Below are 25820 nucleotides of genomic sequence, written 5' to 3' on the forward strand. Positions count from 1 at the left end.
GGGGGGGTTGTTGTTGATAGTTGCCTTGCCCTGCAGTGTGATGGGAACCCTGACATTGTAATGGTGGTATCCTATGTACATGTTGTGTTCTGCTGATCAATGCCTGTTCATGTGCTGTGTTTACCTTTCAGGTGCGAGGGGATAGTTGTGGTTTGACATGCTGGGGTGTACACATGGTGAATGTTCACATGTGATGTGTAGGGAACACTGATGGTCACTTGATTGCACATGCATATGTTGAGTGCATGTCCTTGCTGACCCACACACTTGCACTCTGATGCACTACATGTACAACCACCCTTGCATATCCACGTGTACACTGTTTGCCTTATGGTGCCCACTGTGTCCCTGCAGCACATGTTCTGTGACCAATTATGGATCCTGTACATGCCTAATTTGCTTTTTGATGTGGTCTGTCGCTTAGATGTGATGCTCAGGGTGTGCATCACACACAATGGCTGTTCACTGTGCTGTGCGCTGAGCAGTGTGTTGCAGGAGTAGGACACAGCACACAGAAGCTGCAGTGTTGATTTTGCAATGCACAATGTGCATGTAGACAGGCATTCATTGTTATGTTACGTCTACAACTCTTGTAATGCATTTGGAAATGACTTATTTTGGGTGGGAGCTTGTTGGTCAGTCATTTCATTTGATTCCAGGTCAGGCATCATTGTCATTGGACATGGCAATGTGTACCTTATTGTTACTGTGTTGGTGTATGGGTATTGCTTGCCATGTCATGTTGTGGTTTGGGAGGGTTTGAGTGACATAACAGTGATGGCCATGGCCTGTTTTGCAGGTGTGTGTGATTCACACCTTGCATGTCAGGGTCATCCGCTTCTCAAAGCAACTAGCTGGGGGTAGATCTCTCTCCGCGGCAGGGCCCTCCCTCTGGAACAGCCTTCCTGCCTCACTGGAACTTGAGGAGAACCATCTCCGGTTTGGGAAGCACCTCAAGACCTTCCTCTTTGCTTCTGCTTTCTCTCTGCCTCTCCCTTGCTGAATTCTTCACTGGAACTACAATGGATCTGCAACTGGGCCACTCTCACCGACCTCGGTCCCTGGCCCAGCCACTCTCCACTTGCACTGCCTCCCTGGCAACCCCTGCACTGCGGTACTGTCTCTCTATCCCTACAGCCCCCCCTACCCAGCACTTGTCTGCACTTACCTTTGCAGTTGCCACCAGCTGGCCTATGTATTTGTTTTTTGGTCTACTTACCCTGTACTGCACTCCCCCCCTCCCCTTCCCCTTGCACTTTTCCCTTCCCCCTACCCCTGCACTTGCACTTTTCCCTTCCCCCTACCCCTGCACTTGCACAATCTAAATGACACCTGGCCTAGTAGTACCGTTGTCTGTCTTCCCTTGTCCCCCTCTTCCTGCCTCATCGCACCTTGAAGTACTTGTGTATAGGCCATATCATGCCATGTCATATGTGTGCCTTTTGGTCACACAGGATAGCTTATGTTTAAGTAGCTAGGGATGCAGACAATGTGGCACTTCCATGGCAACTATCTCAGGGTGGTAGGGTTGTGACAGTTCACTGTCTCTTTGTCATCATCGATTGTCACCTGGTATGTGCCAGGCCTGTGTGCACTCCGCAGGGGTGGGAGTTTAGGTGAAAAATGTGGCCACAAGCTGGGTCCGGGCTTCCTCGCCACGTGCCCTGTCCCCTCCCATGGGCAGCGCCTGTGCCTGTGGTTGGGGATGTGGGGGCACCACCATGACCACCGGGGCGCCCTGCCGTGTTGCAACATTGTGCAGGACACATGCTGCCACAATGATCCTGCACACTACTGGTGGTGCATAGAGTAGCTGCCCGCCAGAGCGGTCAAGGGAGGGGAAACGTGACTTGAGCACTCCGAATGTGCGCTCCACTATGGCCCTGGTTAAAATATGGGCGGCGTTGTATCTTACCTGGGGTAGTGTGGTGGGGTTCCGGATTGGCGTCATCATGTGGTTGCTCAGAGGGTAGGCACTGTCCCCTGGGGAGGTGTAAACGGTTGTGATTATTGGGGTTTGTTTATTTGTGTGTGTGACATGCATGCATGTGCAAGGGCATTTGTACTCACCTAGGAGCCAGGTGTCGCCATGCTGCCTAGCTTCCAGGGCCCGGCTCAGGGCGGACATTCTGTATATGAAACTGTCATGGGTGGAGCCAGGGTAGCTTGCATAGACAGAGGTGATGATTCCCTTTGCATCGCATACCACCTGTACATTGATGGAATGCCAGTGCTTGCGGTTTTGGTAGATGTGCTCAGTGGCCCTAGGTGGACGTAGGGCCACATGGGTGCAATCTATGGCACCGAGCACTTTGGGGAAGTGTGCCACCCTGAAAAAATCCAGGACAACGGCCTGCCTTTCTGCGGGTGTTCTGGGCATGTATATGTGCCTGCGGACTGAGGGGCGCGCTGTCATGATTGCCAGTACCTGGTGTAGGCAGCGTGACTGCGTGGCCTGTGAGACCCCCCCCCACTATGGCAGTAGTCCGCTGAAATGACCCAGCGGCCAAAAAATGCAGGACATTGAGCAGCTTCTCCAAGGGGCTCAATGCTTGGGAGCAAAGGGTGGGGGATGTAAGGTCATCTTCCCACTCCCTGACCAGGTCTAGCATGATGTGGGGTGGAAACCTATACCTGCCCTATACCTGGTCGTCAGGCATCCCAAAAAGGCTTGTCCGTGGTGCGAAAATGCATGCCCTGGCTATTCTCCTCCTCCTGCGGTGTCCCATGATCAGTGCTGCGACAAATGGGGCATTCATCGTAGCTGTATATACGTGTTTGTTGTTTGCGCGCACTTTTATACTGTGCGCGGGGACGCTTCCGCCTGCCTTCGTGTGGCGGACGCATTGACGCCTGTGTGCGTCTTTTGCCGTGCGCGGGTTTCCCGTATTCGAATCCATGAATACGTGTGGGCGTTCCGTGTAGTTCCCTGCAGTACTTCCCGAGTTACGCCTTCTTTTTCACGCGTTATTCCCCATTCCTCGTATTACGCCCACTGTTCCGCCCACTTTGGTTGTGTGCGCCGCGCTATGTGCGCTTTTGCTGTGCGCGTAGCACACGCCGTGTATGCCTGCGTGCGCCATGGCTGGATTGGGCGCACGGACAGCGGGAAACACGCGCAGCGTCTTCCTTGAATCGCACACATGTGCGTGCGCTGCGTTTCTCGCGCTTGCGCTACCTTGCGCCTGCTTGCGCTGGGATTTTCGGCACACGTTTGCTCCATGAATCGACCCCCAACTTTTTGTGTGGTCCCTTTTTATGAATGTATGTGTAACCACAGTTGAATGGCTCCAAAAGGCAGCGATCCCACGTTCACACTCCGGAACAATAAGCAAACTGTTTTGTAAAAATAATTTGGTTTTGTATAAAAAAGTAAATGCAAGTTATTTGGGAGTGATTTCAACCTTTCATTACAAAGAAAGTTCTCCTGAAACAATGTAGCACACATTTTGGAAGTAAACAAATACAAAAGAATGTACTATGCAGCCTGCCTACCTCCATCTTGCTAGTCAACATAAATACATAGTGCAGACTAGAAGTTCCATAACTTATTTAAAAAAAGGGCCCACAATTAAATCAGCAGGTGAATGATTGTTCTGAAGAATACATTAGCTAATCATTTTGTCTCACTTTAAATGCCAAGTGCAATAATTACAAAAACATTTAAAATATGTTCATATTAAGAACATAGGAAAAAAAAGGCAACAGTGGATTCATCTTGGGAAGTCACTTAATCCCTATTCTTAGGAAGTATCAAAATGTGAAGCACATGCTAAGAAAACATGGTGTTCGGATGATGGTTTTAGTAACAGAGCAATACAATGGTTGGTGTTAAGATCATATTTCTCTAGGGCAAATGAAAGGGCAAACTGACTCAACGTTATGTTATGTTATGTTACTTTATTTGTATAGCGCCAAAGCCCTAGGGCGTCCAGGCGCTGAGACAGAACAGATATGTACTTGAACAATCTGGTTCTGCTAAGTATTTCTGTGTTCCTCCTTCTCATACACAACTGCCCCCCAGCTCACTATGTGCTGTGAACAGAGATGCTTATTTAGGAAATTTAATTAGACAGTGGTTATTACTGGGCACAACGGATCAGTGAATTACACTGTACACTGAGAGTTTACTAATCTTCCTATAGCATTTGCTTCTGTGGTGGGCTGGGAAAAGAATTATCATGTTTTATCTCCAGAGGTAAATGAAATACCTTCTCCAGTTATTTAAATTTTAAAGAGCTATATCAGTGAAATACACCAAGAACTATCAGATCTACTGACTTTTTGAAAGGCTAGTTTAATCTAGGACAGTGGGGCTCATCCCAGGATGGATAGTCACATATAAACCAGTCCCTCTGTCTGAACCTTGGCAGGCAATCATCAGCTGGAAACTAGGAATTAAATCCATTTCCTTGTGGCTCAGATTCTAAGCACTCAATCACCTCTGCCCTGTCCCAGTCTGGCATGGGGCTTCATTAAAGGATTATCTCTTCTGTAAGTCCAGATCTGCTGTTCTTTCTGTCCTTCTATATATCCTATCGGTATCTAATCTCCTTCTTTTGGTTAGTGTCTGAGTATTTCCCATATGCTTTGGTTAAATAGGCCCTTGCCACTCCCAATACAGGTGTTGTGATGTAGAATACTTCTATCGGTTAACTGTTGCCATTGGATCAGTCTCCCAAGGGTACATTTTGCCTTCCATAAGCCCAGTTGGAGAAGGGGTTAGGAGCCGCACACATTTCAGACACCTCTCTTGAAAACAGACCAGTCATTAAAAGCATGGCAGTACTTCACAGGAGGTGAGGAGAAGGAGATGTTATAGTATCCTTCCGTGCATGCATCCCACATCCATAGCTCTCAACCATTTCTGTTGCAAAGGCGGGTGAAATCACCCGATTTTGTTTTTGGCGGGTGAGACGCCCATTGAAATGAATGGGCGTGCAGGAGGCTTGGCGGGTGAGTCAGCCCTTTACAAGGCGGGTAACACCCACCAAAAGCGTGTGAGTTGAGAGCTATGCCACATCCCATGCTTCGCCGCCCCAGCACTCAGCCCCGTGCACAGATACACGTGTGAGAGGAGAGCGCATGCGCAAGCAGCGACGAGAGCGACAGGGCTACCTCTGTAGGAATGCTGTTTCATGGGATGTAAGAATGTATTCCTGACCTCTTGCACAGATTACTGGCCCTTACAGTGTGGTTATCTATTACTCAGGACATTATTGGAAGCAGTGCGAAATCGGGGGGGGGCCTGGGGGGGCTTTGATTGCTAGGCGTGGTCTAAAGAGGGCATTACTAAGAGGATGGGATGCGGCTTATGAAAAGGCCACCTGCACCCATACATAACCATTTTTGGGGGGCGGGCCGACAAAACGCACATTTGGAAACAATTATTTGTATGTATACTGACTACATTGCAACAAAAAAACATTTCCATTATCCACAAGCCATACCTGTTTGCTTTGTCAATGCTGTACTGTCGTCTATTAAACCACAAGTATCACTATTAGGGACTCCCAGGTTTGGTAGCTGAGCCACAGGGAGATTAAATGATTTTCCTGGGATCATACATGTGTGAACTGATGAAGCCAGAATTTGAGCACTGCAGTCGCCTGACCAGATAAAGCCCAGATCTAGCAAGTTGAACCATGTGTTAATGCTGGGCTTCCCAGGGCTAAGTTGTAAAGATATTTTGAAAGGTGGACCAATTGCATGATGAACGAGACTGGCAATGTATGACATATGTCTCTGTTTTCATTCACTTCTTTTCTTTACTTCTCTAGCACACCCCCAGCCTTACCTTCTTTACCTTTGATTAATGATATGACACTGAGCAGCAGAGCACCACCCAAGCTCACAACCTGTTCTCCAAAATGCTCATCTAAGTAGTTTATCTTTTGCTTCAAAACATTTACAATTCATCAGTAGACTCTGTCCGTCTTTGTGGCTGTCTTTTTATATGCCAGCAAACTGCAGAGCCTTCAGCTGGAGAGGTGGACGCATTTGCTATCATTCTTTTCACTAGGCCCACCTCTCGATTAGTTACTTAATTTCGGCTCTGACCCCCGCCAGGCCTCCCTTTAACTGGAGAGAGTCAGGCGACAATCACACTCTCACTCCCGTCCACACTCAACAGTTCACACTGTTAAGAGCAAAGACTTTTGTTCTACTTCCTGAAGCCCTTGCATTTAACTAGAACAATCTGATGGGATGACGCAATTGCTCCAGTATGCTTGAGTGGCTTCCGGCATTAGGAAAAAAAATGCCTTTGCTTGTAGCAGCCTGATCAGCTCGGGTGACTATGGGACTTTAGGGAGCCCCGGCAGCGCCCCACATTAGAAGCACGTTTCAGAGACTGCCAGGTCTCTGCCCCGTCTAGCCCCGGCACACTGAAAGCCCTGCGTGTATGCTTTTCCTAAAGTATTGCGGTAGTAATGGACCAGAGGCATTCAGAAATATGAGTTGCCTATTACTCGACTGCGGCCAGTGCATGTTGCTGCTGGCAATGTTTTCATTTTTCAGAGCACTCATGCTTTTCTTTCCAGGTGCAAGGACTGCAGCAGCTTACTTTAAACAAATATATATTGTATTCTATAACTTGCAAACGTGCATTTATTGGTATGATACAGCACTGAATGGGTTACTTTCACATGATATAGGGTAGCTTGAGAGCTCTACTGTACATGTGTTGAGCATTATCTGTAAAGCAATCACTTTAGATTAAGTTTTGCCACCGACCATGGAGTAGGAAGAAGGGGTGCTGCAACGTCTTTGGAAACAGCGGATAGCTCGGAGAAGCAATCGTAAGGGATCTAAACTGGCATTTAGCATGAGGACAAAAGATGTTGCAGCGCGAGCAAAGCACCCAAAAAAGTTGGCAACAAGCACAGACATCTTTATCGGAGGACAAAAAGGAGCACGTGCCCCAGCTCCCACCCATGGAGCGCCCTTCATCTGGCTGCCGGGTAGAAAGAAGTCACCAGATGTTTTTGACCAGACATATGTAACACACATCATGATATCGTCTAGTGTGCTGCTGAGGTTCTGGGCCTGCAGGATGGGTGATGAGCATCACTAAAGTCACATCTGTAAATGTAATCCTGCAATGGGTCCTGTGTTCACCCTAGTACATTCAGCTGTCGGTTCACTATATTACAATATTGATCACATAGAATAACCAGATCTGAAATGTGTATTCATACGTTTAATTATTCAGAAGATAGCTGAGTGTGTTATGCACTTCTTGCAGAGATCTGTGTTTATATGTCAGATGACTCTACCAAATCCGGGCAAGGTGCACTCGCAGATTCTTTTCTCTGAGGCTCAGAAACTTCAGCATTTAAACGTTGGTGATAATAATAGCTGCTGTGATACGCAACAATGGGCCTCATTGGAAGCGGGTAAAAAGGGTGGAAATGTGGTGGTAATTACTGCAGCATTCATTCACTGCCATACTATAATTTTGGTGGTAAGGTGGATTTATCTCCAAAAAAAGCAGGCAGTAAATCCACCAAAATCCCTGTGGAATCCTATGGAACCCGACAATGGGGAGTAACCCTGCCCTAGGCCCACTTGTAATCCAGCAGAAAATCCGTGGGACCAAGTGTCGGTAACAGCAATTGAATTTGGTGGCAAGTTGGCAGATTTACGTCTGAATTACCACCAAACTCGTAATGAGGCCCAATCCTGCAGCAGTATGGTGAAGGACTAGAGTTGGTTTCCTCAACATGAGGGTTGTAAACAGTATACTGTGCAACTAAAGTGTGGAGGATCATATCCTGGCTTTGCCACTGGATGAAACTGTGATCTTGGGCATATCATCTTATCTCACTGTAGCAGTCGAGTGCTGTCTTGTGTGAACATGTTATCCTTCATATGTTGCATAGCCCATTGCCTGCTGTTTCTTTTCATTTAGAACATTTGAATGGAAGGCGTCCGAAACAGGAGAGGGTCGACCAACTCACACAGGCCTCTGTCTTATTTGACACAGAAACAGTTTGCTTGTATGTACAATTTCAGTTGATGTCCTTCAGAACACGAGTAACAATATGCAACTGTGTATGCAGCAACCACTATATGCAGGTGACCTCAGTTCACAATTTTCTTTTGGGTTCAGTGTATTTACAGCTTTAAAAGACAGTAGTACAACTCTGATGATATTTTTTAGGCTTACACTCGTTAAAGTTATATACCTGAATTTTCCTCATATTGAAGGAGGAAATAAAGCCACACTAGCATTCTTTTTTGCATAAAATGCTTCAATAAGGATTTTGAATAAAATATTGTGATGTTTGGTTATCATGTGATTTGTGTACTTTTCAAGTCAGATCTATAAAACAGAGTATGTTTATTTCATAAAAGTCAAATATTCATAAATAACTGTATTTTGTTGTATGGCAAGAACTGGGAAACAATGTAGCCAAGTGCCAAGATTGCAAACTAGTCTACAGCCTCACAAATTGAGCAAAATATGTGATTATGGACAATTAATTTAATCTCATAGTGACTCACCTGTACAAAATTCCAGACTCATCAAATTTTAAAATTGTCAGGCCCTAAAAGAGATTTAATTCTCAGATTTCACTCTTCAAAACAAAAAAAACTCACTCGTGGTGTTTCATATATGATGATAGTAACGTCATGTGTTGCTTTGTTCACTCAAAACCATGTGCAAACCATAACCTTCTTCTGATCTCAGTCTGTGTTCAGACATGTACCCTTTCCTGGTAACGTCTAATCTGTGTCTTATCTATCTTATCTATCTGTGCTATGGTATGTGCTATGGTATGTGTACTTTCCAATCTGTCTCCTGTATGCATGCTGGAGAATTTGTATATTCTGTCAGGCTGCTAATCTAATCTGTCGATAGTAGGGAATGTGTACCTTTTTTTATATGGCTAGTGATCTGTGTCCATTATCTATCTATTGTGACAAATTGAGGGAATTCGCCCATCTCCCCAAGGTGGAGCCCCCCCCCATGAGGCTGGAGAGGGGAGCACATTTAACAACACCTTCCATAGTGGTTGAGAAAAATGTGACCTAACCGGGAGAAACTCCCCCTTGTGGGCAAGAACTTCCGTTCCAGTAACTCTCCAATGCCCTCAAAGTGATGGCATATATGCATTTGTCTAACATAACAGAACATTACCAATTCCATAACGATGAAGTGAACTCCACAACAGGAAACTAAGACTATCTCATTAAATCAGTCCCTCCGATGGATTGTGCTGAGAATGCAGAAAAGGGATGATATGACAAAAGAGAGGGAGGGATGGCGAGTTAGGGCGAGAAGCCCAGAGAAGCTGTAAAGCAGAGAGAACCAGGGGAAGTGCCCTGTTCATACCAGAGCGAATGGAGGTGGGGCTCTTGCAGAACGCAGAGCCTGTGTAAGCCAGCCGAGCTCGGACACAGAGCCAAAGGCGCTTGGAGACCGGCATATAAGAATGTAAGAAATCACAATGCGATTGAAGAGTGAGTTTTGGTGGTGCCATGACCACACAGCAACGGTGCTGGGCAGTTTGCCCACAGAACAATGCATATACTACTGACGGGAGAAAACTATAGACGAGAACAAAATGCACGTGAAAGATACAGCGCGACAAGTGAGCCGCGGAGCCAAGAAGAAGCAGAAAGAGAGTCCAAGACCTTACCAGTGCTGGTGATGTTACCCTTCGGAATAGAGGATGATACAGGCAATGAGATTACTGGACAGTTAAGAGGGACTCATTACAACTCGAGCAAGACTCATCCCACTATTAATGAGAAAGTTATTGGAAATAAGCAGAGGAATGAGAGCCATGTTCATGAAAGACAGAGCTACACCAAGTGGGAGAGGAGTAGAGCTGATAACGTGATGCCTTGGGAAAAGGAAAAAGTTAGCCCACGTCCCGAAGATGAGAAAGAGGATATAATAAATAAAGGTGGTGGGGCAAATGTGTGCCTAGGCCCCAACATCCCTAAAAATGGCCTTGGCAACAGATGGCACCATAAAATATAATTCTGGCAAGGGAGGCAAGAGCCTGACAAGAAAGAGAGAGAGAGGGAACTTATACAAAAGTGTGCACAACCTTCAAATGGAACCATCCATGGAGGAACCTCCAGTGTCACGGTCTGGACAAGAAAATGGCAGCCCTTCCCATTGCCTCATTGTAGCACCAGATATAAACACAGAGAACAGAATGCCAAGCAGGAACGGGTATCACGAGGGGAAAAGCCCAAGGTGGGAAGAATGCAGGCTTACCAGGAGTACCTAGACGGACTGCTATAAAAATAAACACCTGGAAAGACCAGGCAAGGAGCTTGGCAGCAACCATGGAGGATGGAAGAGTTGCAACACGACTCCTCCCTGCTGTACACGGCCATGGTAAACAGGTTTATATGTATAACACGCCCAGCCGATCTGAGAACGCATCCATCACGTACATCACGTACAACACACCTGCCGCTAAAACAAGGTTCGAACTCCACAGTCACAACCCACATGAGCAGTGGAGTGCACCCCTTCACCACCATCAGTAAACCAGCACCACCACCTAAGAAAACCTCCCACACATCCTCCTCACTGCAGCTGCTCCACAGTTCTTTAGCACCTACCATGCATAGAACATTCTATCACCACCGCTGCAATTAAAATGAGAAGCAGTTCAAGAGAAGCACCACAATAACTGTCTGACTAGTCTGGTGCACCATTCCTCACTGTAACCCCAAAGCACTGCAAGCATGTTTCTTCACCTAACCCCTGAACATTAGTTTGTGCCTGTAATGGTTTCATCGAGAACATGCCAGGTAACGTGTGTTCTTCAAATCACAATGATTTGTTATCTATACAGTGCTTTCACGAAAGTGCTGTACAAGTAACATTTTTACATATAATTACATATAATTATCGCCCAACTGAAGTTGGTACGGAAGGATGAAAGGCTGAGTTGACCTTGCCGGGAATAAATCCTGTGAGCTGCAGATCTCACACAGATCACAGCATAACGCCCTTAACCAGCTGAGCTATCGTACCAGGAGATGTTTCAGTCACAGTGAAAGCACGATTTAGAGTGAAAGTAGCACAAACATATCGTTATAATAAAAAGCAGTCACTGTGCGAAGTGATTAAATTACAAATCCCAGACTGCTCTTGTCCAATTCCACTAACCAAATAAGGCAGATAATGTCAACGGGGGCACAACTGACGATCTAAGCTAGGATCTGTTTGCCACTTCCAATCATCATTCATCTTGCCGTCCTGGAGCTGATTTGCACACCGTAGAGTCCCCTTTCTACTCCCACTGTCTGTGATGCCAGCACACAATGGGTATGTCTAAGAAGTGTCGAAGGGCCTGCTGACGGGCAGTTCCTGGTGCCTTGAAACATCCTAGCGTGCATGAAAACTGGGCTAAACGGGCAGGGCTGCTGTGTGCCATGTACATCCACAGGCACTTAAACAGTTCGATCCACTCCTGAAGAAGGTCAGAGCCAACCGTTTGTTTTCCGTCCTTCATAACAAGAAAACACGTACTTATCAATGAGCAATGGCATGGTCAACATTTTTGGGATATGGTGCAGTGAGAATGCACAGAATATAATGTTAACAGTCGTATGCTTCTGACTGAGGAAAAAGTTGAATCTCTGAGTGGGGTGTGAACCCAATTGAAGGTGGCTCCGTGAAGGACACTCGAAAATATGATGAAAAAGAGAAAACCTTGGCTGCTCAGCCAGCGGTGTGGGCTGCACACCCTAATTCCCACTACGTGGTTCCGTAAAAGTGTAGTTGTGAAGGATAATAACACGATTTGCAAAAGAAATACCAATCTTAATGTATTCGCTGCTCGCAGTAATTATACTCAATAGCCACTGGGAAGCAGGTGCGCATTTCAGACTAGCAAGGTCCTTCGTCAGGGCCTGTATAATCATCTAGGTTAATTTGAGGTATCAAGACACCAACATGTTTGACATTTGCAGTTGTTTATTGCATTTTACATTTATAAGGAATAATGCAGTAACTGCTTGGCCTGTGCATACCCAGTAATTCCAAAGATGTTTGCAAGTTAATCTTTGCTGACACTTAACATTAACATACGAACAAGACTTGCGCACACCACAATAAAGATACGTCTGTTTAATAATGTAAACTTTTTAGGAATCCTGGTGATTTCAGGTGTGAGCTAAGGTAGGAGATTGGGCAAGGATAAGCTAAAGTGCAAGGGAGCAGGGGTGGGGGGGCTTGGGTGGGAAGCAGGGCATGTCAGGTGTGGGTGAGGTATTGTGGGTGAGGCTATCCAGATGAAAGCTAGACAGGTGCATTCGTGGGGGAGGAAGGGGTTCACTAAGGCCTGTGGGTGCGGCAAGGGTAGCTAGGGTGGGTGTTCCAAGGGCGGTCGAGTGCAATGTAATAAAAAGTAAAATTGTCTTTTATACAGCGTGTGGCTCTGTACAAAGAAGAGGGAGTGGGTTTTTTGTAGGATAGCAAATCAAGTTGTGTTGATGGGTGCAGACGGGAAGAATCGCGACATTATTGTTCTGCTTCTATGCGTTTGGTGAAGACTCTTGAAACTATTGCAAACAAAGGGGCAGAGCCTAAGATCTGACAGCACTTGAGGTCTACTTAGCTGCTGATATGGGAGAGTGAGGGGGGGTGAGATAGGATTGAAGCAGAGAGCTTACTCATAGCAAGATTAGTGTTGATGGCTTAATGGCTAGGCATATGGTGGACATTTGTGGGGATTGTGTGTGTGTAGTGTAAGGTGGTCAGAGATCTTAGACACGTCTTTAAGGCAGGTCCCGTTTCCCTTTCTTGCTTTGGCACTCACAATCACTCTCTCTCTCTCTTTCTCTCTCTCGCTCTCCCTCCCTCACTCTATCTCTCTCTCACCGATACATTGTACCATATGTGCTACAACGATCTTGAAATTGCTAGATCAGGGCGGGGGCAGTCTGGAGAATCCACTCATTCCATAAGCTAAATTTTAGAGTTCAGAGCAAGGAAGCCAATTTATGAATTTCTCAGTAGTTTGTGGTGCCCAGATTATAAGGCAGTGGCTTTGAAAAGTACTAACCATTGTTAGAGACTGGCTTGCCTGGCAAGTTCCCGCCCCCGGAGCATCAATATACTGGTTCAGCGTGAGTATTGCTTGAAATATGATGGGTGGGTTCGCCTTCCTTAGTTTGTTGGCTGGCAGGCCGAAAGCCACCTCAAACATCACTCTACTTTGCTTTGGTGTTGTGCTCCGTACCCAGCTAGGATATTTTCCTGTCAGGACAACGCCTGTTGAGGCAGTAATTGGCATTTGTTGGGCATTTGTCAGACGAAAAGGGAAGAGACGAAAATCTCTAGTTGTTTCTTGGCGAGGTCCACCCTAGTGTCTCCACATGCCTCAAGTTCCTCCCAAAATGAAATTGCCCCACCTGGCCCCATTGAGGTAGCTCCACAATGTTGGATTCAGAATGATGATGCAACCCTGCAGGGGATTCTTCATAATGAAATGGGGAGCCGGAAGCATACACCGGGGTGTGTGGATTCCTCGAAGAGGCCCACCATGCTGAGGTACAAATCCTGGGTCTGCAGGGGGTGAGAGGCTGAAATAAAGTGAGAAGCATGCTGACAGTGAAAGAAAGGGCACATGGGGGTAGGGGTGGGTAAGGGTAGAGTAGGTGATGCATAGAGGTCTGAGGTATTGGGTCAAAGTAGGGTGAAGGTAGGTTGGGACAGACTTGGGTGATGTGGGGGAAGAGTAGGTGGGGTTGAATGGGGTGATGTCGGGTGGGTGGGCCTACAGTGGGCTGAAGTAGGTTGGATGATGGTAGGGCTGGGTTGGGCTGAGTGGGGTGCGGATGGGGTAGATTGGGGTTAGGTATGATAGGTGTGGGTAGGTTGGGGAGAAGCGTCATAGGTGGGGTTAATGTGGGTTGATGTAGGGTGGGTTTGGGTGAAGTGGGGTGAGGAAGGGTGTGTGGGGGTAAAGTGGTGTAAGGTAGAGTGGGTGGGCTTGTGAAGGATGAGGTAGGATGGGAAGAGAGTGGTGAGGTTAGGTGGTGGTTTTCCCAAAAACAGGATGAGGAGGGGTAGGTAAGGGTGGAGAAGGCTGTGGTAGACAAAGGGGGTGGTTATAGAGAATAGGTGGAGAAGAAACTGTGAGGTATTTGGTAAAAGGGAGGGGTCTATAGGGTTAGTTTGTACAGATATGAGTGATGTTAGAGTGGGGTGGCACAAAGTGGGGTAGATTGGTCTGGGGTGGAATTGGGTGGGATGTGGTGGTAGAGTTGGAAGGTCTAAGCGTGTGTTTGGATGGGTGTGGGTGGATAGAGGTGAGGTGCATTGGGTGGTAGATTGTGATTAGGTAGGGTGGGTGGCAATAGAGTGGGGCAGGCAGGTGGAGGTAGAGTGGGTTGGGATAGAGTGGGTGGCTGGTGTTAGAGGGGTTGGGATAGAGTGAGTTGGTGGTGGTCAGTATAGGTGAGGTAAATTGGTTGGGTGGACATAGAGAGGGCACGGGTAGGATGTGTGGATATAGGGTGGGCTCAGGTAGGCGGGTGATGGCAGAGAGGGTGTGGTAGTGCTAGTGGAAGTAGAGAGGAATGTTGCAAGATGGGTGTGGTAGGGAGGTTGGGTCTGTCAGCATGAGTGGGGATTGCAGTACGGCGCATGGGTCACAATATCCAACCTCCCCTGGTTTGTGACAGACGTTTTCCAGCTTTGCCAGCTGAGAGCACTGACAAGTGCCCCGCCCCAAAAGTCTACCACCTCAAAGGACAGCCTGTATGTGGCTGGCTGAGACTCTATAATCAGTTTGAGCACTCAGAAACGGATTTCACAGCATTTCTCACTGCATCTCCCTCTCTCCCTGCATGGCACAGACTCAGCACAACCAACACCGAAACTGGCCTGGCCACCAGGGGTGGAGGAAATCCCCAGGAAGCATCTCCTCATTCACCAGCATAAAATCCCAAGCAAGCATCTCATCATTCGCCAGCATCATCAACGCGAAACACTCTGCTAGCGAACCTGCCTCCAAAGCACACACCATCCTGCATTGTATTAGACTGCGCATCAGCAATGCAATGGAGAGGGGGGGAATTATCCGGGAAAACGGAGCTATTCTCTGTGAGGTGCCCCAAGCTCACACAGCACGAGGATAAAAGCAAATCACTTCGCTGTATGGAAATGAAAAAAGGTCTGCAGCATCTTACAGAACTCCTGATTGGCGAAATTGTTAAGTAAGAACCTCATTGGATCATGTGGTGGAGAATGACAAACAACAATCAGTGCTTATATTAGGACAATAGGAAATGTACTAGTTTCCAATAGGGAAAGAGACAGGATTCACCACTTCTGCAAAAGTGTTTTGCCCATTTCCTGTCTGATCAGCCAGGCCAGGATGTGGCCCGGTCTTTTGCTTTCACCATTATGCTTAGCATGCATACTGCCTATACTGCCATCCAGGTAGTGCACTTCCTTAACTGCCAGTTGATTGACACATGCCATCTGCTCTTGTATCTTGCCAAGAGGTCCCGCCCTGTATTGCTGCACATATTCTAATTCCAGTCGCTTCATTTCCCCTTCACAGTGGTCCAGCTCACGTCTACTATGCTTCAGCAGGCCCGCCTCCTGTGAAATGCATATGCCCCTTATCAAACCCTTGAGTGCCTCCCATAGTACAGACACATTCCCAACAGATGACTCATTTTGTTTGGAGTATAGCTCTGTGTCCGTTTCAATCCTCTGTGGGTATCCCTCCTCTATTAGTGCATCTCCCTTGAATCTCCATGGCCTGGCTTGGGACTTTCGGTATTCCAGTATCATCGGAGAATGATCCAATAGCGTTCTTGAGAGTATCTTACACAATGTGACCACGCTGACCACCTGGGCTAATATCATGATATCATCTATTCACGTAAGGGCATAATTCACTGAGAAATAATATGTATATTCTCTGTTTGCTGGTTACAATGCCTTCAGGTGTCCTTATATGAATAGAAATTTGCTATTTCCAGCCAGGCACGTGTCGCTTGTGAAAGGGGTCAAGCACACGTGGCGGTCCTATCTAGTTCCATGTTCATGATCATATTAAAATCCCTGGCCCAAACCACCTGGCCCTCACTATATTTATGTGATCTATGGGCTGCTTCCTCAAAGAAGGGCGTGTTATCCTGGTTGGGTGCATATACAGCACATATATATTTAGGATGGATATCCTGTTTCCCAATATCTTCCCCACCAGCAACAGAAGCCTGCCCTCCCGGCCAGATTCCCTCACCAGCGACTTAAACTCTACAGATTTATGTATGGACGTCATTACTCCTCTTGCGCCTGATGTGTGTGAGGAGTACTCTTTAATTCTACTCGAAGAGGGAGCAAACGTAACCCTCTCCCCCTCGTGCAAATACATTTCTTGCACCAGAAGGATATCAACTTCATGCCTTTTGGCATACTCTGTGATTTACCTGGCTTCCCGGTTATCCTTCACCCCACTTACCTTCCATGTCATAACCAATATTAGCACCCTGGCGGGCAGGCGAGCCAGCCAATCAGGTGGATAGGAAAGCGGGCTTCCGCTGCTGTAAGCCCGCATTCCAAGCTGACTGACAGCCGGCTCCCCCGCCGCCATCTTCCCCCCATCCTCCGTCCCCGTTTTATTTTTCTTTATTAACCTCGTTATCCCCCCACTTACCTTCGTTTGGCTGCAGCAGTCCTTGCCGCCAAAGCTGCACCTTCGTCTCAGCTTCCCACGGCCACCACGGAAAGGGAAGAGAAGCTCTGTACGGAGTCCCGCATTCCCTTTCCATGGTGGCCATGTTGGTAAAGGATTTTCCTTCCTACAACGGGACCTGCGCGGTGTCACGTTATAGGAAAGAAAATTCTTTTTTTTTAGCACCCCAAGTTGCCGCTTTGGTAACCCTGGGTGCTAATGGCCTTATGTGCCCATTCCACGGGCAACACCAGGGGGTAACTGCCCTGGGCCCATGTTAATAACCCTCACTTCGCATGGCCCGTTAACTGGGGCCACGGGCCGTTATCCCCCGGTGTTGCCCATGGAACAGGTACATAAGGCCACATTGGTTTATTTATTTCTCCCATGATCTGTTCGAACCATACCCATCTGCATCCACCAACTATGTTTTCCCTGTGTTCCCAATACACATGAAACTAAGCAGGATGTACATTTCAACAACCTGTTTTAACTGTACTGCAAAACATTTGCATTCTGCCCGCTCCCAAACCAGTCACCCAATATGACCAGCCGCACCCCCCCCCAAACCTGTAACATTTCAAACTGCCCCTGCGTGGTATTCTCTGGAGTGCATAGTAGTAACAGGCCTCATCTACTTGCCACAAGTCACTGGGCTGTCAACGACAGCTAATTCCTGTGACTGTTCACAAACTGCACCAACCCATCGAGGGTATCTAAGCGCATCAATGCAGTAGGCCACTCAGTTACCATGGTCGGCTGCTTCCTCTCTCCCCTTATGTCGCGCGACTGTCCCTTTTCTCTCCTTGAGTTTACGTGTGGCAAATTCTTCTGCAGCTGCTGAGTCCATGAAGAAGTGTCGTCCCTACCCCCCACTCAACACTCTCAATTTCACTGGGTAGTACATGGCATCAACAATGCCAGCTCACCTCTGAAGTCAGGGAACAGAGGCAGCTTGGCTGGGCCAACATTTAGTGACTTCTTCTCACGGGCCCCTACCAAGAGGACAACACATGTTGGGTGTCCTGACCCACGTTTGAGCTATCATGCTGCAACATTTGGTGCTGTGGGCTTAGAAAATCCAAGATGGCCAAAAAGCCCACATGTGCGCCCGAATCCAGGAGAACCACGCAGTTTGCGCACACCAAAATGGTTGCCTAACTTGCCACCCACCAGTGCGAGCAGGAGGGTGCCATGAGTGAAATGTGTGCCAAAGGAAAAACCGCACTTTAAAATCACCTTTTGTTTCCCTGAATGCCAGCTCGAAATGCCTATTTCAAACATTGCAACATATTCAAAAATCTCACTGAACACCAACAGACATCTGGCAGAATGAAGTATGTGTGCATACAAAATCTGGGAAGTTGAAGAGCCCCAAAACAATGTTCATAACAAGACTGGCTGAGCTCTGCAGGTCTGCAGCAGCCTAACTGAAACTGGATTTAAAACTACCAAAAATCGAAAATGTTTAAATTAACTGAGTGACCTACTTTTGAGTGCCACATAGTTTGTCACTGTTGCAATGTCATAGTTTAGAACTTAGAATCAGTGTTTTAGCTGCATGTGTAAACATTGTATGTTTGATTTAAACTGGGAACAAAAAGTGACATGTTAGCTAAATTCTGGCTTAAAGGAACTGAATTCTGCCTGACAACTTCCCCCAACTGGAGTGAAACTGGATCCACAGCAGTTCCCAGGCCTAGCTGCCTTCTGCTGCCCACACTAAAAGGATATGCCATCTCTCTGATAATTGGATTAGGGGTGGAGCACCTACAGACTGCAGGAGGTTGAACAAAGCCCTTCCTTGACTCAGGCAGATGGTTTATTGGGGGGGCCGTAAAATAGCTTCCTCTTTGCAGAAGCTGGGAGGGGCGGGGTCTCTGAGCTTGGCAGAAACTGGATAAACTGGTTTCTACACCATGTGACCTGAAAAGACACACCCCTGTTGGCCAGAATATGATTCTAAGAAAGATGTATAACTCATGGTGCGGACTTGTCAAAATTATCTAAATGATACCATAATTCTTGTGATTTTTCTGCCCACATTTTGAGAGGTTTTAAGACCCGGTGGTATGATCTGGGGGGTTGCTAGCGGAAAATAGGGTTTCACTCCAAATGTCTGCATGTTAAAAATCTGACACTTCATCAATTAATGTCCACACTCCTTGCGCACATGTGTGTAAATTTGGGTAAATGTCCGATATTGCAAAACCAGTTAAAAAGTGTAAAATGTTGCCATTTATGAATGCAAGCCCCCAGGAAGAGCAGAGTTTGAACAGAGTATACCTCATGTGATATGTGATGGGTGCATGTAATTTTAAACAACTGTGTATCTCTGCAATATGTATTTGAATCAAATATAGATTTGTGGGCAAACTGACCAGGGGAGGATCCTCTGACCCATAAAACCTACAGCATCACTCTGACTCACATTTCCTTCCCCCAATCTTGGGAGAGGGGAGAATTGGGCCAATGACAAGTAGAGAGGGGCAGGCTTTGCTAGGCCCAGGCACACACCCATTTTCAAAACACATAAAAAGAGACTGCTGGGACAGGTAGAGACATTCAAATCCAGTTGCTGCAACGCGCTCTGCCGGACCACACAACATCCAGAAGATACCAGATCCAACACTTAGACTTTAAAACTCCAAAGAACTTGATTCAGAACTCAAAGCAAGGGCCTAAACCCACAAACTGAGAACTCTTCTCAGCAGGCCTCAGCATCCAGCAAACCTAACAGCGGTAGCAGCATCCAGGAGCCGTGCAGATCAGTGCTGTGTCCAGAGAAAGCTGTGCAGAAAGATCCAGGAGCTGTGCACAGACGCTGTACCCAGAGATCCAGGAGCCGGGCCAGGAGCAGTGTCAGACCAGACCAGCAGAGCAGAGACCAGACGCTGTGCGCAGAGACCGTCCGGGGCGAAACCAGAACCGAAGCCATCTTGACCCGATCCGTGAGACCTAGACCTTCCAAATACATTGTGAGTACAGCTAGGACGGTGTGAAACCAAATCTCTTAGTTTCCAAGTGATATAATTCAATCTATTTAATCTAAGTAGAACTGCCTCCTAACTGTCACTTGTCAATTCTGCAGCCGCATAGCTGTCACCTGTCATTTTTAAAAGCTGTCACCTGTCAATTTGAGTTACTTTAAATTCGAAAAACGACCTTTACAAAATCGTTCATATCTTTGGAACCGTTTGGGCTAGAAACTTGGTTTAACTTTCCTCTGAAAGCTTAGAATCTTGGCTTTTCAACGAACCTAGAACCGACTTGCTACTCCTTATACTTTTGCCGTAATCGTGATTCAGGCATTTGCGAATTTTGCCGCGATTTGCGATTTTTTTAAAAATCCAGCCACGTGTAACCATCAGCAGTCATTTCTTTCCTTGCTAAAAATTTCGTTTGCCTCCTAAGAACCATCCCTGAATCATTGCAAGAGTAAGCCTGAACTAATATTAACTAGATACCACTCGCCCTGAACCTCCTGAAGGGAATTAAAACCATTTTCAGCATATTCGTCACTTCATTGCCAGCACATATAAAAGCATTTTGGGCCTGTGTTTCAACTTCTATCCGTAGTCTAAGCTTGCTGGGGTGAACTGAATTACATTTGATTGCATGTCTGAGAACTGTGTGCTACTCTTCATTTCCTTACATTGCATAAGGGAGGGGGAGTGGATTGCCAGAGAAAAGTGATTACATTGTTTTGTTGAAATCATATTGAGTATTTTCTGTACTGCATTTTCATTCAACATTGCATCCATCTGAACTTATATAAAGCATTCTCTACCACCTTATTCTTCTGTTCCTATTCACAAGTGTGCTACCTCATCCTTATACTACTCCTGGGTAACCAAATCAGTTTACTAGTAGGACATTATTCACTGTTGATCACTGCTCATGTTTTAAGTGTGATATTAATTATTAATTCATTATAAAAGTGATATATATATATATATACTGTTAATTTTTTTTTCAAATAAACCTTTTAAACTTGCAAAACAGAACTGCCTCTTGGCTCAGTGGGGTCAGGGGCATTCTAAGAGAGGGGTGTTATATAGGGGTAGTCATCCAGAACTCATGACTGGACATAAAGATATATCAATAAGGGTTTCCATTCAGTATCCCAGACTAGGCATTGACTTAGCTGTAGTGTTGAATTGAATCTTCTTACAAAGTGGGGGCTCGAGCCGGACGTCTGGGTTAGAACTATCACTTGTGCAGCTTAATACAGTTTGCTAACTGATGGGATACATACATCCGGTCGGATCACCACGCTGTTTTACGCTGTAAAGCACTCTTCAAAGGGACACTCTAAGGAAAAGGTCTGTTTTGCAAAAATAAAATACTAATTTCTGTAAATCAGGACAGAGATCAATCTCTAGAATGACGACCTTGGTAGACATGAAAATAGCGAGGGAGCACCTCTTACATAAGCTATTTGTGAGAGGTGAGTGGACTCACCAGGACCAAACGGTCTGGTTGCAGGCCATCGCGCAACAGGTCACTGAAACAGGGTCAGACACATGGAGAGATCAGGGTCCATTACATGTGGCCCTGAGTGAACTATATATGGCTGCTAAAGCCAAAGATGAACACAATAAGATTTCCAGGATAGCGGCATACCTGTACCTATATATGGGAGACATGCAGGATAAATGTACTGAAAGCCAAGATCTGGCAAATAGGTGACAGATGGCGTTAGAGAAGGTCCAATCTGACCTGGTCTCTTCTGAGCAGAGGCTGCAGAGGAGCCAGGAGTTAGAAAATGATAGTAGGCAGTATATCATTAAAATAAAAGAGGATATGGACATCCTGCAACAGGAAAAGGCTGACCAGGATACCAGATTTCTGGCCTTGCAAAAGGAGTACCAAGAAGGTTTGGACTGCCTACTGCAGAGCCAGAAAAAGCTGGAGCAACAGTTAGACTTCAATAGGGCATGTGCTGAGCAGGTAGTCACCCTGCAAAGCCACCTAGATAGGGAGAAGGCAGAGAGCCATAAACTGATTCTGAAAGACCTGGATACCCAGGCAGAGTTTGATCAGGAGCGCCAGAGAGCTGGTGCCTTCCAAAGGCAAAGGGACGACCTGGCGGCACAGATGCAGACTCTTAGTCAGGAAAGGGACACCTTAGGCCAGGAAGTCTGCCACTTAAAAAGGAAAATGGAAGAAAGTCACCTGGCCCACCAGGGACTGGGTGACCTCCAAAAAGAATACCAGAACTTGTTAGAGCACACCAGGAGGGTGGAGGAGGCTCTGGCAAGAAAGGAGCAGGCCAGTAGGGATGGGACTGAGGAGTTAACCCTCCTGCAGCAGAGACTGGCCCAGTACTCCAGGACCAATCAGGAGGCACAGAGAGAAAATGAGGCTCTCTGTCAGCACAATGATAGGCTCCAGCAACAGGTAGCCATGCAGGAGAGACTGATAGAGTCTAGTTAGGTCTTAACTGAGGAACTGAAAGTGCAGGCTCTTGCATTGCAACAGGAAGCAGGGGCGGATAGAGATGAGGTTCGCTGGGACAGAGAAACTCCTGAGCATAACCTCAGGAGCCCTAGTACCACAGGCCTTCATCTCTCCCAGTCCCTGGACTCTGCCACCCCCATATCCCCTTGCGCACATGAGCCCAGGGCCACGGGGAAGGCAGATTACTATCCAGCTAGAAGCATGGGGCTCATAGGCCAGTACCTCCCAGGAATGGAGGGGCGGGCTTCCGGGTATGGGCACCCAAGCACAGTGCAATTTAGTGGGGAACCCCAGGAGAGTAGGCCCATTAAGGGCATCCTGAAAACTTCTGCCCAGTTAGGTCAGTGGGGGGGGGTACCCATCAAATCCTGGCAGCAAGGAGGAATCTGAAGACTCCTCTGAACGGCGCAGGACACAGGAGACCAGGTCCCCACATTCTGCCAGACATTCCCAGGCTCGCACAATCCGGGAAAACCTGGAAGATCAGACAGGAACCTCTGGGAGCAGTGCCTCTGAGTCAGAGGATGAATGGACCAGGGTTACCCGAACCAAAAAGGCCAATAAGGCAAAAAGGGCCTTGCTTAAGGACCCATTGAAGCAAATAAAGGCAATAAGGAGTGTTATCACGCCTTATCATAAGAACGCCAAGTATTCCGTTTGGGAACACTTGGCCCTCTATGAGCAAATAATGGAGACTTTCCATTTGAAGGACAGCAGTAGCTGCATCCAGTACGTCAAATTCTCCACAGAATACTCCAGTTTCTTTGCGGGGCTGGAGGACCAAAATCATTTAAGATGGTCCACCTATAAGGCGGCCATCTTGAAACATTTCTCTGTTCACAGAAATCCTCAAGAGGCTCGCAAGGCAACCTACAATTTGCAATGTGGGGAGGATCAGGCCCCACAAGAGTTTGTGCAAGAATTAAAGCGTGCTTTTGCGCAGACCACCAAAAGGGTGCGCACAGACAGCAAAGAGTTTGTCAATACATTTTTCCATGCTCTCCCTAAATATATAATGACTCAGCTTGTGAGAGATTTTCATGAGAAAAGATCTTTAGACTGGGTCATTGAACAGGCTACCCGGATATATGAGGTGCAGAAGCCTATCGAAAATAAAAATAACGCGCCGAAAAACCCCAAAACCAACAGCACCCCTGCTGCTGCCAAGGTGGCAGAGGTAAAGGTTGCCCCCGTTTTAGATTTGGAGATGGGGGGGCCTCAAAACCTGCCTGCACCAAATAATTCACAGCCCAGAAGGCCCTCGGGCCAGTCACTGACAGGGAGTCGAGGAGGTAGTCCCACAAATGGGGTCCCCCGCTCCCCTGACTATGTAAGTCCCCGCTACAAGGGAAACCGACCAATCCTGGGTTATGTGTGGACTCCTCCAGCCCAAGGGGGGGGATCCGGCCAAGCACCTAACCCAGGGAACTTCCCTCCCAACTTCCCACAGGAGGGCAGAAATTCTCCAAATCCTGGGCAGAACTTTTTCCCCAGGTATCCACCCAATTTCCAGCCCCAAAATCATCCATCCTTCTTTCCCCAATTCCCTGAGCCAAGACAACCTAATCCGGGATAGGGGAGGCCAAGGGTGGAGGGGTACCAAAATCTTCCCAACCAGGGGTACTACCAGAGATGGGATAGCTACCCTTCCCGGGATCAGCCCAGGGGAGAAAATAGAGCCCCGTATCAGCCTGAGCGGGTTTCCCAGTTAGAGCGCCAGGTCCAAAATATGGCACGGGATCTGGGTCACAAACTGAGGGCTCAACAGAACCCTCAGATGAGCATGCCACCGCAGAATGCCCCAAATTCTGGACCTGGTGCTCCAGAACAATGACGGGGACAGCACCCCGATAACACACCGGTTCCCAGGGAGGAGGCACAAGGGGAAGGGGGGGTGTAAAGCCTTGGAGGAAGCTTCCTTCCCAACTTGTAAACAGCCCCTGGAAAACCAGGACCCGGAAACAAAATCTCCTACCCCTGAAAGCCTGCCTCCCAAGGAGCAGAGGGGGGGTAGGAGAAACAAAGGACCCAAACAGACCCACTTTGTGGAGGAGGTACAGGTCTTCCAAGTTGAGGGGGAGGGATCCTCAGAAGATCCTGGGAAAAGGATCTTCTCCTTCAGAGATGGGGGAACTCCTCCCAAGGAAAAATGGGTCCCAAGGGATGCCAATTCAGACTGGGGAGATGTGGAGACTGAGCTACCGGTGCCCATCATCTCATCCCAGAACCGACAATACCAAAATCCCCTGGTTCAAACCCATCCTGGTGACTGCCTCCAAAAAGGGGGGGGGCCGGAACCGGAACCAGGGGAACCCACCATGGCTCTGATCTCCAGTTGCCAACTTTTTCTTTCAGATTCCCAAGACTCTCCACAGAATTCTGCCCAAATCTCTTCTCTAGCAATGTCCAAAACCAGAAAGTTAGCCCACCAGTTCTCCAAAAATGTGCATTATCTGTGCCCCCCTTGAGGAGAAGGAGGGAAGATACTATGCCCCGGTACAAGTACAGGGGCAGGGTACAATTTTGGCACTGGTGGGCACTGGATCCCAAGCTACCCTTCTGTCCAAAAGGGCCTTTGAGGAACTAAATGCAGGAATGGGGGAGAATTACCAAATTCCTCTCACCTCTCTTCCTGGACAACTGCAGAACTTTGACGGGAAGGAAATTCCCGTTGAGGGGACTAGAGACTTGGACATTAAAATTGGGCGACACAAGGTGAAACACCCGGTCATAGTAGTGACTCCAGAGGGCACCCCTTGTTTACTAGGGAATGACCTCAAGAGAAGGTTGTCACCCCTAATAGATTGTGTAAACAAGGTCCTCTGGACCCAGACTAGCCGACCAATAAAATTAAAACAGAGTGTCAACCATGTTAGTTTAAACGGCACCTGCCACATGGTTGAACAAAAATCTGACCAAGTAGAATTTCACTTCCAGAAGAACCAAACTCCAGACGTGACAGTAATAGCAGTAGGACAACAGACTGGTGATGGGGGGTCCTCTCTATTTCTGAAAATCAACCTTCCTTCCAGTTTAAGGTGGTATTCCACACTGGAAGGAAACACTCTGAAATTCTTCACCAATCCACAATCAGAAACTCCCACTCCTATAGTCCAGAAAGATGTGAAATCAGCTCAGAGCCTGGCTGATATACAGCAAGTTGGAGAGCAGATGTTCATCCCTGTTCAGTTAAATGATGGGAAGGACTCTGTTCCCGCTCGAGTGTATGTGAACAACGGTAAGAGCTTCATCAGCGAAGCCATGTTCCGCCAACTCCCAAAAGATCCAGCCATTCCCACATTCAAACTGATAGACAAATGGGAAATGGACCTGAAAGCACCCAATTCCAAACATCTCCTGCCAAGCAGGTGTATGCTCAAAATCTCCATTGGCAACAAGAGCATAGTCCAAAATTGTTGGGTCGTGCGAGACGTCACTGCCGCCTTTTACTTAGGCAGTGACATTCTCAATCGCTTTGCCATTAGTTTGGACCTAATAAACTTCAAAGCTTGGTCCCGATTAGCGGATAATCCCATGGGCTTTGATGATCGAGAAAAAGCATTTAGGTCAGCTCAATTGCTACCTTATGCAGTTGAAATTCAGATCAAAGAGGAAGTCACCATCCCAGAAAGGACCCGACAATTCTCCCTGGAAGTGACAGTTAAAAGAGGACAAAAATTGCAA

This window comes from Ambystoma mexicanum, chromosome 3q, assembly GCF_040938575.1.
Source record: "Ambystoma mexicanum isolate Mex_15411 chromosome 3q, UKY_AmexF1_1, whole genome shotgun sequence".
Classification (NCBI taxonomy): domain Eukaryota; kingdom Metazoa; phylum Chordata; class Amphibia; order Caudata; family Ambystomatidae; genus Ambystoma; species Ambystoma mexicanum.